Here is an 18,234-nt window from a genome sequence, read left to right as displayed (position 1 = left end):
TTAAATAAGGGGGAAAAGGAAGGAAATTTATGAACGAATGTTGAAAGTGTACAAGGACTCTAAAACCTTCAACCTGAATTTTAACGTGGTCGTAAGAGCCTTGAAGAAGATGCACGCCAAGGAGAAAATTCGTGAAAATAGACCTGGTAGACAGAAGAAAAATATCCTTTTCCATCGTATTCACCAGATATGGCCCCTAGCGACTTCTATTTGTTTTCAGACCTAAAAAATCATGCGCGAAAAGCGTTTTTCATCAAATGATGACGTCATAAAAGCCGCCGAAGCGTATTTTGCAGCCTTTCCAGATTCTCACTTCAGGGATGGAATTCTTCAATTGGAGTCTCTCTGGAGCAAGTGTATAAATGTTCTGCGGGACTAAAGTGAATAATAAAGTGTGTGTTTTTATCAACGATGCTCAACACTTATTGAACAATCCGGTACTACGATTACTAACAAAACAGGAATTTGGACATTCAAGTCTTTCGAGTTGCAATACTTTGAAACGCTGGTTCGACAGGCATGTACTTTGACATCGTTTTAATTGAACTAAATTTCTAAAGTCTGAATATTGACAACAATTTCGTTCTTGATCTGTCGAATGCTAGTTTTGGTCTTCGCATCACAAGTACTGATAAACTGAGAACCATCGGCGGAATTTATACTGCACATACTGCACATAATTAACACAGACATTCCAATAGCTCTTTCCAGTGCAGATCTCGAATGAAATGATCTGCACGAACGTTGTTCTCCACATAATCTTATGAAACATCCATTCACTCTCAAACAAGAAATTTATTTTAATTAAGCCGTTGCTGGGAAGAACAGTTGAAGTATCCTATTCCCTGTTTGATTTCATTTGTCAAACGACACGACGGTGATTTCAAAACGGTTGGTTTAAGGTGAGTGCATTCAAAGTTCAGACCTCCATTCCGTTCCAGCACGGAATCTGCCGGATGGTTGTCGGAGCCGTTGTTTAATCGTTCGCTCGTTTCCCGCTCGCCCGGCGCTGCTCAATCTAATCCTGCGGTCTTAATAGGATAATTTTATATCTAATTCATTCCGACCCGGGCGACCCGACGTTTCGGCTCTTCCGGAATCGTCGCCGTCGTCAGAAACTCATCACCTCAGCCGGCAGCCGGGTCGGGTTCGGTTCGGCAGGTTCGGTCCTAATTTATTCTGCTACTTGCGATTTGTTTGAAGTGGAGCCTTCATCTTCAAGGCTGGCCCACAAGGTTCGGCGGGGCACCGGTACTGCCGGCAGCCAGGCAGACAGGTGCTGTCTTGACGACGGCGCTGATCTAATCCACCGGATGGTTAATGATAGTGTTACTATATTAACATTTCAAAGGATAATAATTGCTGCGTGGATTGATGGGCCGGTCGGAGCCGTGTGATTGGCACACGGATGGCTGTAGGCTCGCCGTGGTGGCACGCTCAGGTGACGCCGGTGGACACTGATAGTTGCTTCCTGGCTGCTAATGTTTATTGATTGAGGATAAGATGAAGATGTTGGGTGTTATCGCCATCGCCGAAGCTGGAACCCGTGGTGTGGTGAATAGAAATAGGTGCATCCATATCCGATGCAACATTAATAATGATGATAAATTAAATTGAGGGAAATTATTCATAATTGCGTTTGCGGCGGTACCATGCGGCGCCATGGGACCTACACGCACGCCCCTCCCCCCTCAGCGGGACGAGCGAAATCTGATCAAAGCAAATTACATGATTGGCAATTAAAATTGTCTCAAAACCTCAATCCCGCAGCCTGTGCACATAACATAGCGACGCGGCAACAAACCGGAAACTCGAGGCGCTCTCGAGTCCCGTTTCCTGTTCGAACCTGGCGATGCGATGAAAAATCGATACCAGAACAATACTCACACCACTCCCAGCCAGTCCCTGCGTAGCCAATTTCAGATGCCACACCGAAAGTAAGTCAACCGATCCCGCCGTCCCGATTCGAGATGGTTTCCTTCTGCCGTTTATTGGTTTTTCCAAATTATCGATCGGTTTAGAGATGTGAAGCGCGAACCGGGACAGGCCGCTGGCGAGGGGGCTGGGTAGCAGGCAAATCACTTCCTTCAGCTATCCTTCTGATATGCATTATTCACGAATGCAACTGAAATAATTGAGCAAATTATGCTGCCGTCTGCGGCTGGCTTGATCTGCCGGTTGATATGTGATTGGTAACGGAGCCATTTAAGCTCCCCGGGCGTTGGGACGTTCCAAATATTGATCGGGATTTCCGGCTATGCTTTAAGCGTCGGTGTACGATTTGAGGCGATTCGCTTTCGCTTTAAACCGAAACCGGGACAGGTGGGAAATGTTATGGGAAGAATTTCAATTGAAACGATTTGAATAGTAAAACATTGATTCCTTTTTCTGAGAGCTAATCCTGGCTGCTTGGCGAGCATTTTTTCTCGATGCAGCAAGTTCTAGATTCTGATATGATTAGCTGTTAGATGTTGAATGTAAGTGAAAAGTTAATGAATAAAGAAAAGGTTAAATATTATGCGCTATGTTATTTAAAACTAAACCCATCGCGCAATTGTGAAGCTTTTGAATCATTGTTGTCGAAATGTAAACATTGGAAATATAGCATTTTAAAGTCACTCAACATTATGTGAACTGTGAATAGAAACATAGTTCAAAATAATATGCCATTGGAGAGCTTCTGTTTCGCAGTCGTACAACCATTTCTGATCTGCTCTTAACGAAAATCATTAAATTTAAGATGCCAGCGACAATGTGGAAGTTATCTTGTCCGTATTTTCAACCAATAAATAAACCATGTCCCACCCCGCCAGGAATCACGAAGCCACGTCAACGAATGCGACGATGTTTCGAACCGATCGATCCATTCCATCCCAATACTGCATATTGTTTTCTCACGCTCACCGCTCCGCATACATAAACAAGTGGCGCTGGTGTTGGTTTACACCTTTGGCTGCATCTGGCCTTTGATTCCTCATAAACACTCTACTTTAATCCAATCTGCAATAAACATGCAGCCGAACATATACACGCCATCGGACGTGAAGCATCTCGGGACGCCTGACGGAGGACTACCGACTCCGGAGCGCTTTGATGTAAATAAACATATCAAAGTCGATCTTTTGCCCGGCCCCCTGCTCGAGTGCTCCCGGGACGGGGACGAAACGGTAAGCAAGCGGAACCGGCCAAACGGAACCGTGCCGTGGGCCCGTTTTTTCGGCAAAGGCCGCACTCAATGATGGAAAATGTGCGACCGGTCGTAAAGTTCCGGAGAACTTTACGGGTCGTTCCGGGCCCCGAACCGGCCCCGAACCGGGCGGACGTACTCATCGAAGGAATCGAAGCCGGCAAATGGTATCTTCCATACCGGTCCACCGGTCGGGAGGGGGAAATCGAGCTCCACGGCCAACTTGGAGTGTTCGAATCAGCTCACTCAGAGCATTGGGTCGAAGATGCCTGGTTGATGCCGCCGACAAAAGATTGTTTCCGATGTTCCAATCTTCATCTCATCATTCTAAAATGCGCCTCCCAAAGGTGCGTGCCGGAGCGGTTCCAGCGTGTAGTCATTTTTTCCCCCCGCTCCTTCCCTTTCCCACCTTTCCCGGGGTCGTCTCCTTCGTTTCAATTTAGGGTTCGTTCCGTTCGACGAGCACGGGGCCGCTGGGGCCCGGCGGTGCCAGGCCTTTAAAACGAAAGTAAAACCGGGCCGCCGAAACGCCGGCGCTCGCAGGCGAACCCGAGCCCCCTTTCTGCCTTGGGCCGGCGCCCCACCACCCCACGTCCTACCGTCACTTAAAAAATTCTTGAAGAACGCCGGAGTTGATCGAGCAACTCCGGCCGTTCCGGGCGTCCGGCTGCGGAACGGCCGAAGTTAGTTGGCAAAACAAAACGTGGAGCGAAATGGAAAAAGTGGAGCACCGGGCACGGAAAATATGTAAACCGGTGCAGGTCACAAAATTAAGATGGGCAGATTGAGGCATGAAATATAGAACGGGCCGGCTGAATTATAGATGAGCTGGCGCCGGTCGACCCGAGCCCCGGGCCCCGGGCCGTCGCTTTTCGGGTGCTCCGATCACGGAGTGTCCTCACGTTCGGCTCGACCAGCCGGCGCGGCGTGTCCGTCAACGGCGACGGGGCGTACATCAACGAAAGGATACATTCACCGTTCGCCGCTCCGTGACCGCTCTCGGAGGGCGCTACCTTCATTTATTTGAAAAAGCCCATCTCCAGGTATGGTTACAGGACGCAAAAAAACATGGTGTGCGGCGAAGGTGTGGCTGGTAATTCAGTGTGGGCAAAGAAATTCATAAGCCACCTGACTGGCCACCAGACGGCGTGCGGGTGCGGGTGCGCGCGCGTGTGTGCCATCACGTGGGGCACAGGACATGCGGTGATGCATCAAAAATTGTCGCACCTTCTGTGGCACCGTTCGCCCGGTGGAGTCCAAGGAGGATCACCTTTAAGCAATCTGCTATTTTTTATGTCGGTGGTCGATGATCGATGAAGATTGATCAATTAAATTAGTTGACTAATTTGGGGCAAAACTTAAAAAAATGGAAAATGCGATTATGCGATTATTCCACAAAAACTGCGATTTGCAAGTCAAATGCTCGAGAAAATCTTAGAACGAATATTATAATCGTCAACTAAGCATTATGGGAATAATGCTCACTTTAACTTTCGTTCTAACAAAAATTCGGAGTATCATTTGTTAACAGAATATACTGCCTAGAGAATGCATCCTTTGTTAAGCATACCATTTTTATGACCGAAATATGTTTTCTTGACATTCTAGAATCTTTTATCCAATACGCTATCTTTATTTCGATACATTGTTCCGCTACATGTAAACATGTTTTTATTCGGGCTTGTACGGCTCAAATAAACTGCTAATTGCACTTAAAATTTGTCAGCTCTTCACGTTGATAAAGCTCTCGACGAATGACACCACTCACTGACACCAGCCGAATGGTGTTCCACCTTCAAAAAGGCCGCCCGTCGGTGACTAGATGAGGCGAAAATAATTACGTCGATTTGCTTGCTCCATGGCCACCTATGTCCACACTAGCCCCCTCTATTCGGATACGAGTCCCGGATCCTGGGCGCCCGCACCGCCGATTGGCCGGAGCCGGAATTTCGTGCTGTCCTGCGGCACTATTTGTCGCTTTTGGGGCCGCAGAAACGACACGAAAGCACGCCACGTGTGTGTGTGTGTGCGCCGAGGAGCTGAAGGAGTATGGAAAAAGTTGCTGAAAGTGTCATTTGATCCTTACCAGGAAGCCAAAAAGCAAGAATCACGAATTGGCGCAAGGGCGCGACGGCCGCTCGAGAATCTACCGCTCCAGGATGTAGCGGCCGCCAACGGGTAGGAAAAAAAGGGGCGAAGTGGCGGATCCGTGTGTTTGCTTGCAAACAGGAGACGGAGCCCTTTTAGGTGGTGGGATAGGTGAACCAAACGAAGGAACCAATACGCGAGGAGCGAGAATCGGGATCGGGTGAGGTGTGAAAATGGGTGAGAAAACAGCAAAATGTCAGACACCCGATGATGTCACTTGTGAGGAGCCGGCCGGGGCGGGGCGAGGATGGGCCAGGGGGCAGAATAATTACGACGGCCCCGGCCAAGGTATGTATGTTTTGATGTAGCACATATTTTTATCATTGCCCGGGGAACGGTTCGGGCCATGTTGCGAGAGTTAAGTTTGTTTACGCCAAAGTTGCCAGTAAATTTGCGATCGAAAGGACATTCCGACGGCGGCCGGAGTGGAAAGGCGCGACACGACGTAGGCTTTCTTGGTGATCACAGTCAGATGATTATGCTAATCAGTGAGCAGTGGGCGATATGTTGCGTTCGGTATCATGCTCGCATTATTCATGAGCCTCACACACGGCGCCCTTCTTTGAGTGATTAGCAGAGATTATTTATTCATACGAAACTTGTGTACTTCTGGAGCTCCTCGAAACCGGTGCCGGGTGCCGAATGAAAAAGTTACATTGCAATGTAAAAATGTTGCTCACAACTCAATTAGCGAGCCTCTGTGTGCGTGGTTATCCAAACATTATGAGTTGCTAATTGACAAGATTCAAGATACTCTCGTTGGGCTTTCTTTAAGTGGCCATAATGACGTTACGATGTGTACGTTCCATTTCTACACCGACCGACATTTGTTGTGTAAATGCATCATGTGTACACTAACTCGAACCATGTGTAAAATCCTGATGGTACTTTGATTACCATCGGGATGCTAATTTAGCACTCTTCGGTCCTGTTCTTTTCGAACGCAGAGAGCGAATAGAGCACAACGGTTTCGAATAAAAATGCACAAAGTTAAGCTTCGACTGGCAAAGACGGAAAACCGGAGCCACCGAGAGTACGCCACGGTGGAGGGCTCTTGAGATCGAAAGAATGATTCTGTCGAAACACGACACGACATGACTTGTCAGTAAAGGGTGCGTGAGTTGAACTGAAACGGGACAGGCATTGCACTGGTGCGTGAAAATGCGTAGTTGTGAATTGCTGTTACGTCCTTCATTCGATTCAGGCATTGCTTGCGATGAACTAGGAAGGAAGGAAGTTCCAGAACCATAAATCCCCTTCCGAATCGAGAGATTAATTTCCATTTTTATTTGTGTCGTACTAGGATTTTAAATTAATTCATGTGGTTTTTATTCGACAATTGTGGCTTAACTACAACAATAAAACATATGACAACTTTAATTAAAATATTGTCCTTCGTTAGCTTATACCTTCTCCCATCCTTAGAACTTCTCATCTTCGGAAGCGATCCAACCAGAGGGCCAATTTTCAATACTTCTATAAGAACTTTCGATACTTCCATTCCACTGCGGGAATTAATTCAAAGTACAAGAGAGACAAAGCGTGTGGCGTAAGGATTCCAGCAGACATATAATTTAAATCCGTCCTTGGCTTCCTGACTGTGTAACCCGTAAGTCTTAAAAGTAAGGAAACTGCATTGCATCAATATTGCGTTGTCGGTTGGCATTCGGCTACAAATGGAGGCGAGAGGTCTGCGTCTATCTGTTACCACAGCAGCCCTCTGTGCTTGCTGACTCGTAATTTAGTATAATTTCGAAAATACCTCCATTAATTAGCAACCTCCTTTGTTCTTCTCCATTTAAAGTAGACCATTCAGCAAGGACGTGTTCCGGCAATACCACAAGATGTCCACGATTTGGACAATGTTAAGATCCACCTGGTCGGCGGGTAGAAAACAGAGTTAAATGGAAATTTAGACCACAATGGGGCCACGTGATCTGCTCTTTGATTGCTGCAGCAGTCCCTGCTCTTTGCCACGTGATCTGCTCTTTGATTGCTACAGCAGTCCCTGAATTGTAAATAGTCATAGGCCTTACAATGATCTGGCGCAGGTAATTATTTACATTAACTTTGTGGCAGAGCAACGAAAAATCATAAATCATCTCGGAGATGTACGATTGGCCCAACTTTGAAGTAAAATTACCATTCCCGACAGATAACCAATCGCGGTGTCACGTATGTGACGGTGTGTTCATTTTACTCCCAGACTGATCCTAAACACCTGGTACAGCATAAATGCGGCGTCAGAACGAACCAAGTCCATGTCCGATTGCGCTGGCAACATTCGATAAAACAAAAGCTCTCCCACAAGCGGCGTGGTTAGATTCACGTAAGGCAAATTAAGTGTAGTTTTCTCGTAGATTTTTTACCGCTCCTAGCGGACCCGGATCACCACCAACACCCGGTTTGCAATTGTGGCTCCGGCTACCGACCGACCGACAGCGCGGTGCGCTTTGTTAATTATACCACCTTCCGCCGCGGGAAAGTTATTATCAAACTCAAATAAATAATCCTAGCCGGAAGGCGATTACGGGCGGCATTTTCTTTCACGTTCGCTCCGGCCCCACCTGCATTTTGCGGTGGAAAATGGGGCGAGGTCCCGCAGATGGGCAGGAAAATCTGGTTTTATTATGCCATTTACATCACCTTTCCCGGCGGCCACCCTACGGGCGATTACTCGGGCGCGGTGCGTCTTCAAAGACTCCAATGCCGTAGAAGAAGATGGCGGGATGCCGACCGGCAGCCAAGGCGAACGTTAATTTATCCTCAAACCCTACCGGGCAGCCAGAAGCTAGAAGATGCTCCAATCGGCCTTACACCTCTTGTTTTTCAAGGAGGCGCATATTAAATTGGCTCGGCTTTTTTGTCGGTGGTTATCTCGGTGTTCTTGTTGTGTTTTACGGACGAAACGCCAGAACAACGCGATTTCTTCGCGCTGCTCCCGTGGCCGTGTGTATTTTTTTCGGCCCATTTTCCTTTGAATGGCTCCGACTCGGCCAGCCGCCGCAGGGGGCAGGGCCGACAAACCAATCTGGTGCCGACATTAATTAAGCCATCGATAAATTGTACCTTAATCAGCACGTCGGCCAGTAATCGAAGCTACGTTTGTTGGGTTCGCGTATATATTTTTTTATTTAATGGGAAGCCCACCAAGGCGGCGGCCTTTACCGCTCGGGACAAGATTGTACAAAAACCACACACACACACAGCAAGCCACAGAAGAACAATGGAACTGGGCCTTCGACACAGGAAGTTCATTTACGGCTTTGCTTCGTCCTTAATTCGTTTCTGGTAGTTGCTGAGGCCGCTCCCTGCCAACTCCGGCAACAAGCAACAAGATACGGTGCAATACGGTGTGTATTTGTGACCGATCGAGACCTTAAAAACTCGGTGTGTGTGTGTGCGCCCTTTTTAATGAGTTTTAACAACTTCGACCCTTGTAAGGGATATTTCAGGCCAATTCAACTCATTTTACCGTGTTTCTCGCTTGTTTTTTTCTTTCTCCTCGTTTCGGTCGGCGTCATTACATTCTCTAATTTTCCCCAGAAAAGTGCCTCATTTCTTGGCCTAGACCCCACCAACCCACCCCGCCGACCGCTGTAAATGAATATAAATTTTGCGTTCTTAATTCGATACACCTTCCGGGCTTCCGGGCTTCCGGGTTCCGCGTGCGTCGGGCGCAAGGAAATCGATTTGTATTTGAACAAACCGTCTTATCCTCGGTTCGGTTCGGGGGAGCCCCCTTTTCCACGTGCCCCCCCTTTCCGCTGGGGGTCCGGGCCGGATTTATTGAACGATGCTGAGCAAGTCCTTAATGAACCAGCTGTGGCCCCTGTGCGGCGGATTAGGCAGAAGGTGTAAATCTGTTGGTGATGGGGTGGTGTCCTGTCCCGTGGGCCGGAGAGCGCAAAGGGAATTAACTGGTCCCGGTAACTGCTTCCCGGTCCCGATCCCACCACTTGCCGGACGGAAGCGGGCAGATTTTGTGGAATTTGTTCGGAAACGTGTCTAACGGTGTAATATTCCCAGGCTCAGGATCTCTCCTGTGCTCTCGCTCTCTCGCTCTCGTGATGGGTTATTCGAGCACGGTCCTCGAGGGGGGCACCACCATTACCGGCATTATGTGTATGTGTGGGGCATACGGTAGGAAGTGAAAACGATAATGTATATTTAATGATGTTATCATCCCTACAACCCGAACCCGAAACATAAACGTGCCTCTCGTGCTCGTGGAGAGGCAGGGAAAAAAAACTTTATTACGAAAGCACCGTGGCGTGGCGTGGAAGAGACCGACTTTTGGCAACATTTGCTCGAAACCCCTCGAATCCACAGCTTGCCGCGCCCTGGCCGGTTATTATCTGCTAATTTTAATGCCGACTCCGTTACGGTTCTGTGACCGAAGCGAAGCAAGTAGCGCCGGAAGTGTTTTATTTCGCTCTCGGTGGCCTCCGAACCGAACCGGTGGGTCGCGGGGCGTCGACGGGCTGGGTGTTGTTTCTGCTTATTGGTGCAGTTTTTCTAATGGATTCAAAATCAGCCCCGGGGCCGTTCGTTCGTGGAACCGGTTAAGCGGCTCGGGCCGTGTCCCGCCTGTGGTGGACGGGGTGGATGAAGTCATTCCGTGCCCCAGGATCTTGGGGTGAATGGGGGTTTCTGGCCTGCCTTCGCCATCCCCGGGCCAGCATGTGTTTGCCGGAGGTTGACCGTCTGTTTTCGTTCGAAGGTAATGGTGCTCTACAGGCTGTTGTGCTGTTCAGCCTGAGCGGCCCGGGTGGGTCAAGGGAAGAATGCAAATGTGCTAATGTCTATCATGTCGGTTCGGTCGGAGATGTTGTGACACTCGGAAAAAGGCAGCCCGTTCTGCTGACTCACAGCCTTAATACGAAAATGCTTAGACAAGGCCACGTCGGGTCACCGTAATGATGTGGTATTATCGCTTTTGGAGCCGGAACTCGATCATTGGCTGAAGGCGTACATTGAGGGGTACATTATTGAACGGATTGTAATAACAAAGTTCCGACACAGACACATTAAAGATTCCAATTATTGTAGGTTCTATGCCTTATTGATGTGTCGTAATATTCTTGTAATTCTTGGAAGAAACGAACTAAGGAATCGGGAAGGAAGATATCGAACCTTTCATGAAGAGGAAAATCGATGCGAATATTGCTACTGAAGTTCCCGTTCAGTGTATATACGTGGTCTAATAAAAAAAATGCGACATTTGAATTTCCGCAGGTTACGTATATCCGATATTCGATATTTTTGTGGCGTAAGGTTGCTACACATGTCACTCACTTATGGTGAAACGTTCGGCCATTTTGAGTAATCGGTCAATTTTTGACAACTGTTTTGCTAGGACAAGATTTGAGATTAGAAGATCATTAGTGTGTTGTTTTGGCCAAAAATTCGAGCAGAAACTACGATGTGTTAACAGGACCGCGACAGCCAATTTTGGGTTTTCCACAAAACCGGCCGTTTGTGGCGAATTGGTTCGCGCAAATTGCGCATAACTTGCAGGAAATATTCGTTATTGACTGTTCTATCCTTTGGCAACAATGCATGATGCACCACGACCCTACAATCGAAGAAAATTGTGAGCAAAACTGTTCACATTCGACCAAACTTGGCTTTTCCTTGTTCACATCTTCTCGGCCCTCTGAAACAATTTTGAACGACCGATAAGCGCTACTTTTGGTCTTAATAGCTTCACCATAAGCCACAGGCAACATTTCGATTGCGTCCGAGCTCCTAATTTCATTTTTCACACAAAATTGGATACAGATTCTTTGCCATCCATTTTTTTGAATAGCCAAAAATCGACGATGAGCCAAAACAAGCCCAAGCAAAACAGCTGTCAAATATAGACTGATTATTCAAAATGGACGAACTTTTCACCATAAGTGAGTGACATGTGTAGCAACATAATGCCACAAAAAATCGGATATACGTAGCCCACGGAAATTCAAATGTCACGAAAATTTTTGATCAGACCACGTATACTAGGTCGTTGCGTTGAGATTCGGAATTTTGAAAAGATGGCTGTACCTGCCGATTGGGACTTCCCAGTTTTGCTGTTCATGCATCATTTCCTTGTTTTGACATCAGGTAAATGATTGCAGGTCGAAAAAAAAATTATTTCGGTTTGCAACCCATCTTTGAAAGGGTTAAACTATGTCATTTTTTGTGCCTGAAAATGACGGTTTGCGGGGATTATAATTTTTCTGCCCCTGTTGAAGAAAACTACTTCGGAACCGCACCAAATGCTTGTCGGGACTTGTGTTTGGAAGATCGCAGTGCTTTGAGTGGTTTAAAAAGTTTCAAAATGGCGATTTTGACTTAACAAAAAAAAGCGTCGAAGGACTCCAAAAAACGGACTTTCTGGTCGGACAGAAAGGTGTGATGTTTCACAAGCTCCTAAAACCTGATGGAAACGTTAATTCCGATCGCTACTGATAACAAATGATCAATTTGAACCATGCATTGATCTAAAAACGACCAAAATGCAATTCTAGTGGGGGCGCCTGGTGGTCCGTAGAATCAAGCACCAGGCGCCCAAAAAACAAAACTGTTTCAGGATACTATCAAATCACTTGGATGGGAACTGCTATCCCTCCCCGCGTTATTCACTAGACTTGGTTCTTTCCGAATATCATTCATTTTCATCGATGGGACACGTATTGGCTGAGCAGCTCTTCGTTTTCTACGAGGAAGTCGAAATGGGAAGACTAATTAGTTTACTTAAAAAGTCGAAGAATTCTTTCATCTGGGAATCCATGATTTAGCAGAGAGATAGGAGAAATGTATAGCTAGCAATGCCACAAACTTTGAACAATGTAGAAAATCGCATTCAAATTTTATAAACATTTTTGTGTGTCAAACAAATTCCGAATCTCAACGCAACGACCTAGTATATGGCAGCAAGTATCAGAGACCAGAAAGATACTTCTTACGTTCCGTAGAGGTCGGGAACATAACTAGGATCATTCGTTTGGCGTAGCGCAACAGAAATTAAAGGCTGTACCTTTATTCCATTCATAAATCACTTCGTAGAGGCTATTCAATTATTTAAACATCGCGTTTTCACGTCCTTGGCACGTTTCGACAGAATGCTGGTTTCTGGATTCCCCAAGGTGTTTTGAGGAGTTTCGAACATTTCTTCAAATTATTGATGATGGTTTTAATTAGAGTAACCTGTAACCCTTGCAGTAGAGTAAGCTAGAGGCATTACCAGCAACATTTTACTGTAAACATCTTCAACCAGACTAAATAGAGCAAACAGCTTACGGCCGGAACCTTGCCACGAGTTTGTGCATCTGCGTATGGAACTGCGGTCTAGAACACGGTTACTGTTCGCTCTTTTTCAACCACATTTACCGTGATACACTGCAACCTGCAGCCAAAGGTGGTACAATACACATTTAAATCGTTCGCAAAACGGTTTGCAACGGTACGTAGAGCTTCCGCGGCCGACGGGAACCGCCTCGTCATACCGTATCATTACCCTGGAAGGCCGAATCTTGCAATGATACCAGTTAACCCATCACGGGCTCCGTTCCGGGTCCCGTAACTCATATCGGATTGCAGCGCGCGAAAACTGATAGCCATCATTACGAGAACGCCGCGTTCCACGGCCCAACGGTGGCAGTAAATAAATAATAGTATTCAACCAGCCCGGCTGGCCGCGCGGAGAAGAAAAATAAAAATGGCGAACGCACCTCCGGAGGTCGTGGGAAACCCACGAAATGGTCGGAACAGTCATTCGGCCCATTCGGCCCATTCGGTCTCACTGTTCCGCTGTGCGGTTCCTTTGGCGTTCGATTCCTTGCCCAGAAAGCGATTTTCGCCGTGCGTGGTGGCGCCCATACTAAGCAAAAGTAACACGCTTGGCTTTCAGCGTCTCCGCCGTGGTTCATAAATACGCGACTAATATATGCGTTGATTGTTTGTTCGACTTCGGCTCGGAGGGGCCACGCCACGGGTTGGGTGAGCAAAGTTCGATCCAAACAGCGGGCCGATGGGCCGAAAAGTGTGTGTGTGTGTGATGAAATATCGATACGTCATGGTCCTTCGGCGGGCCCAAGGAATGGTGAACCCAACGGCATCCTAAGTGATTTTTGGTCGCTCTGATTGATTGCGCGAAAGGCGCACACACGCGCCGTCCACTTGTTTATAATTTATGGATTATGCTGCTATAAAATGGCACGAAAATATGTTGTTACGGCGAACGATGGGTCGTAAAATTAAAGTGTTCGGCGTCCTTTTGGGTCGTTAGTGAGTGAAATAGGGCAAGGCGATTTTGGATTCGATCACCAAACAGAGCGTGTTTTGAATTGAAATAGTTTTAAGATAAGTTTTTGTTAAGGTGGAGAAAAAAAGGTTAAAAGTGAAACTGACCCATCGGGAATGAAGAAATAAAAGTCTTCGCATTTTTGAAGCCTTTTCCCGAATTCTTTCACTCTCGCTCTCTCTCTGCCTTTCTAATCGATTTCCACAAAATTACACCACAAACAGCAAAAGCTGCCGGGGCAATCGAGTAAAGATATTTATTGTTTTGCTATGACGTTTAGCGCCTCGAAGGTGGGCAGAAAAGGACCGTCCCGTGCCCGTGCCCGGGAGTGAAAGCCCAAAAGCCTCCCGGGCGGAATCACCAAGACACGTGAGCGACAGACCGGCACGGGATGCTGCGGCGGCAGCGGCAGCGCTGGAGGTTAAGAGCGATAAAGTACCAAACAACGATCACCACCACAACGTCAGCCCCGTCTCGTAAACTATGTGTGGTTTATCGATTTTCCCTCCGTTCGCCGGGCGAACCGCGGGGAAAACTGCGGCGACCACCGCCACCGTCAGTCGTCAGCCGTCGGACGAGAGCCGGAGAAAAGGAAGGCTCATTCGTTAAAGGGTTCTCGGGGGGCCGTTCGGTCGATAAGGAAAGCTCTCGTTCCCGCGTTTTCCGCTTCTCTTCGTTCACCCCATTTTGGCTTGGCCACCCTGGCAGACAAATGATTTGTTCATCTGCCACGGAAGGTAAATTTTTCGTACATGATGAACATTTATTTGATTGTGAGTTTACTTTCGCTGGCGGTTGGTGTAACGTAAATTATGTTTGTATTTTGTCCATTTTCTGCAGCAACTTGGCGAACGCGAGCTTTTCACCATTTGGTTGTTGGCGGGTTTTAATGATTCACGCGAAAAACAGGGAGTTCGCTGGAGCGTTAAATGCAAATCGAAATACATCGGGGAACTAGCAGGGCTAGTTGTGTTTCGCGCGAATTTTGCGCCGCTCAGGCAGACGCTACAATATTGAATTTCAATAGATATTTCGAGCACGATCAAAATTGGATGGGTTCGTGGAATGCATTTTAGTCAGCCATATTGTGTGTTTCATTCATGAAGACAGTCCGCAACATGTTTCTTTACCGAATTAATTAGGCTCTTATTACTAGACCGTCAGCATGTCGCTGTCGGAACTATAAATATAACTACACTGACCGACAGGAAAAGGGGTCTAGTTACAGTCGGTCAGCCCGTTAAAATAATTACAACCGGTATGTTCCTACCGAAATCATCAACTATCTACCAAAACCACCTGCCCCAAACAGTGATTGAAATGCGATCGTGATGCACAATATTAGTAAATGAGTATATTATTAACCAAGCCGCTAGAGATCCCAGTTTCTTATTGTTATATTCATGCAATCCAGTTAACTACTAAAATATTTCATCCAACACATGACATTTGATTGAAAATGAAAAGCATAATATTTTTTTGCTTCGCGGTTCGTATATGATCATTGTTCATTTTTAACATTTATTCAGTTGTAATGTTTTGCTAAATTCAGAACGGTTGCGACAATATTTCGAAAAAACAAGGTATTTTCATAAATTCATACGGCAATGTAGTTTAAAACGACTCAAGGTTCGATAATACGTCAAATGCTGTCGAACCTTTCCTTGCCATGATCAAGTTAGCCGTGATGACGTGCCTTCGAAACGTTCACTTGAAGAGGACTGAAAGAAAAGTAATCTATCACACATCCCTCATTAAGACGCGCGCCATCCCGGCGCGCCTAAGTAAGTGGGCAGGCGGCAACAGCCACAGCAGCGACCTTGACTCGTGGTCTCGAATTCCATTAGCACCCAAGCGAGCGTGCACACATCCTAGCCCAGCCCATCCCGACCGCGGCCGGATAATTGAATGAATCAAACTGATTACGGCGAAACACTCAGATTTGGCGACACTCACTTTGGCCGTGAAGTCGTTCAAATTTGATTACCCACGCACAGATGGCCGATCCGGGCCATCGTGACGCGAGGATCCTTGTCCGCGCGCTCCCCCCCCCCCCTCTCTCTCTCTCTCTTCGTACGCCGGTCCGTGCCGAATTACCCGGAAAAGCGGCACGCGTAATTTAAAGTAGAGAAATCAATTGATCGTCTAACATCATAACGGACTCGCATAAATTACCAGACAGTTAGCCATTCATGCTGCCGGCAACCGGCTGGGTGGGGTGGCAACCGGAAGGAAGGCGTGGTCAGCGGAGGGGGGGGGAGGCTCGAAAGGAACACTCTACAGATTGACGGATGGTCGCGACCGAAAGCCGGCTGCTGTTTTGCGGTTTCCTGTTCGCCGAAAGCCCCACTCACGGTGCAGCGGTGAGTGCCACCCGAGGACGACGACGGGGCGAAGCGAAGTGAACTCACCGCTGAGCTCGGTAAAGGAGATTAGTAGGCGACTCTAGTACTGCGCCCGAAGCCCCGCCAGCAGTTTGACGCAGTAGCCGATTCGGCAAGCCGGCCGAGCAACCGAACGCGAGGTGGGCACTCAGGCGAGTGAGTGGCGTGGTTGAAGCTGCTGCGGTTCGCCACCGACGGGACGTTAGTATCCTGCGAACGTTCGTTGACGTCGGTCGGGTTTTGTGGTCGTTCGACGAGTGTCCTGCCGTGTGTGTGCGTTGATCGATTTCGATTAACGAATCCGTTGTTGTCGCTTGCGTGGTCCTTGTGTGTTTTTCCCCCGTGGTGTGACTGGGATAAAGGGCGTGCTAACGGGCGTGAGTAAGTGTGTCCCGGAACGAAGCCGGGCGGTCGTTCGCACGATCCTTGCAAACTCCCACACGCGCTGCACTCACAAGGCCGTGCTCGGGCCGTGGTGGTGGGTGGGAGTGGGTGGCGAGGGCTCGGCCCAAAATTGGTGCAATTTTCGCTGCAGTCTGACACCGCCACGTCCGTATCCGTGGTGTGCGCGCGGTGAGAGTGTGCCGTTTCCGGTGTGCGGGTTCCGGGCTCCGGGTTGCACTTCCGGTTCCCGCCACCGAAAAACCGGACCACAGGAAGTGGAAGGTGAAACGGGCCCGACCCGACCTGACCCGACCCGGCCCGGCCCGGTGTGTGTTATGTTTTGAGCGTTGAGAAGGGAATTGGATTGGATGGGTTGGGATTGGATTGGATTGGATTGGGTCGTATCGCTTTCGGACCGAGGGCGCGACGTGCGGGGGATCACACGTACAGGGCATCGTAAGTGTGCTTGCTTCCGCCGCTCGCGCTCGCACTGCGCGGGCTGCACATCAAAAAAGGACAGCCGAGAGTTCCGGGAGTCGCCGCCGCCGTTAGTTAGTCTAATGAATAAGTAAACGAATCTGTCCGTTTCGTTCATCCGCTCGCAGGGGCACGGCAGGGGAGGGAAGGGGAACGTCGGCATGTCAGCCTTGTCCGCTGTTGACGGGACTCACCGGTCTGATCCGGATCCGGAAAACTTTTGACTTTTCGCAACCCGGTCCGCCGCCCGCCCGGGCGTCGGCCGAAAAGGCCGAAGGGCTTAGCGTTCCTTCGGCGGTCCTTCCACACGCGAGATCCTTTTTGGCGAGAGAGTCGGATGTGCAAATAGCATCCGTTGTCACAGCTAATTACGATCCGGTCTATTTGGTGGTCGTGCCACACTCGCGTGGTCGGAGGCACTTCAATTAACGTGTCCTTGCGGGCCCGCTCGTATGACGGCCGCTGCGCATGGCCGTGTGGATTAGCGATGCAGCAGATGCAGATTGGCGGGCCGACCTTAAGTGTCCTATTTCGTGCGGGCCTCGTGACCCGTTATTGCAGGTCAGGTATTCAACCCCCGAACATCGGGCACTCGAGAGGTCTGTACTGAACATAGATTTGTGACGCAAATAAAAACGTGCAGTGGGAAGAGCCCATAAATTGGGTCATATAGTACCTTCGGAACGAGTTCGCTTCGCCCGGAATGTGTGTAAAATTTATGAAAGTAGAGCTGTCCCGGAACCGGAACACCTCGCGGAAAGAGAGAGCGGGCGAAGTGAAAGCGAAATCACAAGGACCGGCCGAAAAGGCCGCAGCGTGTGCGGACCACCACCATCAATCTCGGCCGTGAGAAGCGCCAGGATGCGTACCTTGCTTCCGGGCTGAAGGATAGCCGGACGCGTAGCACAGTGGTCGTCGTCGGCGGCGGCTTCGGATTCACTGCAGGTGAATCCGGATCACCGCACCGCATCACGGTCGCGAGCCTCGAGAATCCTTTCGATTGCAGACACGGTGCCATCCATCATAGCCTGGCCCCCGGGAGTGGGGGCCTCCTTTAACCCAGGTTTTTTCATCTCTCCCCCTCCCCCCCCGGGTTTTTGTCCTTTCTATTGTTCCGCAGTACCCACGAGCTGGAGGGATAAGCTAAACTTTCGCACGAGCTGCCCGATTCGAGGGCTCCGATGAAGGGATTGTTGTTATAGGAGGATGCGGATGTGCCGCGAGGAAGTGGCCGGAAGTGACGTGCTAGCAGTGCGACCCACAGTGCGGTTGTGCGAATGCGGTCGTGTGCCGTGTGTGAGTATTGTGAGGTAAATTAATTAAAAAAGTTATATCAAAACGCTCCGAAACAGGCGAAACCGAAT

The sequence above is a fragment of the Anopheles cruzii genome, chromosome 3 (assembly GCF_943734635.1).
Source record: "Anopheles cruzii chromosome 3, idAnoCruzAS_RS32_06, whole genome shotgun sequence".
Taxonomy (NCBI): Eukaryota; Metazoa; Arthropoda; class Insecta; order Diptera; family Culicidae; genus Anopheles; species Anopheles cruzii.
Note: the sequence above shows the minus strand (reverse complement) of the source record.